The sequence below is a fragment of the Centruroides sculpturatus genome, unplaced genomic scaffold (assembly GCF_000671375.1).
Source record: "Centruroides sculpturatus isolate CEXI.00-Female unplaced genomic scaffold, Cexi_2.0 scaffold925, whole genome shotgun sequence".
Taxonomy (NCBI): domain Eukaryota; kingdom Metazoa; phylum Arthropoda; class Arachnida; order Scorpiones; family Buthidae; genus Centruroides; species Centruroides sculpturatus.
Window position 1 is genome coordinate 347551 of NW_019385069.1, and position 1877 is coordinate 349427.

At 28.1% G+C, this 1877-nt stretch overlaps 1 pseudogene; it reads right to left on the reverse strand.

Moving 5' to 3' along the window:
- Window positions 1-481: 481 nt before the first annotated feature.
- On the reverse strand, window positions 482-1227 carry LOC111634192 (annotated as a pseudogene).
- Window positions 1228-1877: the final 650 nt, after the last annotated feature.

The following is a 1877-nucleotide window of genomic DNA, read 5'->3' on the forward strand; positions in this document are numbered from 1 at the left end:
ATATCCTAATGCTAATGTGTTAATTCCATCCTCCAATATATATCTCTTATCATCATGTGGTGTTAACGCCTTCTTGTTCGCCTTCATAAAATAAATTTAATGATTTTTACATTCATTGTTCGGGAATGCTCTGTTTTATTAAACAAACAGTCTTTATAATCATCAAATGATATTCTATTTTTAACAACACATTTTTTTACTTCTTTTGATTTCTTTGTAACCTGATCTTCTACTTTTAAGGCATACATTTTTACTCTTAAACCAACAAATTCTCTCATTATTTTTCCATTATTTTTATATTTCATTTTACCTAACATCTTGTTATTAACTCTCAGTATACGATATTGATAATTCTAAGGTTAATCGGATGTATGAAAGTAATTGATCATTTCCTTCATGTCTTAATAAATGTCATGTGTTTTTATATCACATATATATAACTATCCGTATCCTGATATAACAATTTTATATTATCTCTGTATTAAGGTTTCATCACATTATAATGAAAATCATACATGAAATGCTTCGAAAGATCTAATATGCTTATTCCGAAATAAATGGGTTTTAATTAAAGACTATTTTTTTCTTATATATATGAATAGCACATAGGTTTTCAGTAAATATGGTTCGATGTTTAAAGTTTGGCTTTGCGATTAATTTTTCTACTTTTATAGTGTGACAACATAATCTTATTTTAACACGATATCTTATATTTTCCATTGTCTTACCAAACACAGAGTTGCTCATTAGTTTAAAAAAGTCCTTTTCAAAATCATTAGTTGCTTTAGTTCTCATTTCAGTGTTCAGATCTATGTATTTCTTTAACCAATCTGATTGCTTGAATTCTAATACTCTATGTATCTTTTTGAGTTTCATTCCCATTTTTAAATATTGTTTAAGATTTTTATAATGAAGCACATACTTCTTTTTATCATATAATGTGGTTAATTATTTAGATCGTTTTGATTCATCTGGTATTCTGTTCTCTGGAGCTAAAGGTAGATCAGAATGATAATAATGTAATTCTTTAGGATATTCCAAATCAACTACTAATATATATCCTTTTTCATTGTCATCAGGAATATTAATGAAGAAATCAATATTATTTTTCTCACACCATTTAAATCCACCATATGGTAAATATTGACTCATTCCCCAACCATATAGGTTATTTTCATCTAGATACATTAAATAATTTGATTCCTTGTTTTTATCATAAACTTTCATATACTTGTTAATTGCCTGGCTTATTCTAATACAACATTGGGAAATTCCTCCGCTTATCCCTTTTTCTATTTTTCCATATTTCGAAACTGTGTTGTATCTTTATATCTGTTTAAAAAACTGCAATGTAGCACAATAATCAACACATGGCATAACTCATTCATTTATTCCAGCTTTTTGTTGAGACGCGTTTCTACACACGTTTCGGGCTCCGTTTTTGCCCCTCCTCAGTCAACTAAAACATATAAAAACTAATTATATACATATTATAACCCGACATATGAATTAAAAAACGACAAAAATAAAAGTATATTTCGTTGGTATATACAAGTAAGACATAACATACCATTTTCTAAGTAAATTCCTTCTCTGGATGTATTTTTTTCCTTGAACGGGAATCATACTCTATATACTTGATTATTTCAGATACTAGGTTGAAGATTTAATCTTACTTCTTCATGCTTCAGACACAGATTGTCCTATTTAAACTCTACTATACTTTGAAGACTATAAAAACAACACAATTAGTGTACTTAACATGTAGGTATTAACAATATACAGGATTTTTTCTTACGTACTTAGTCACAGTAGAGTTCTTGAGGTGTCACAAAGGATTACAATGGACATATGGCAGAGTTCTTCTTTTTCCGTAT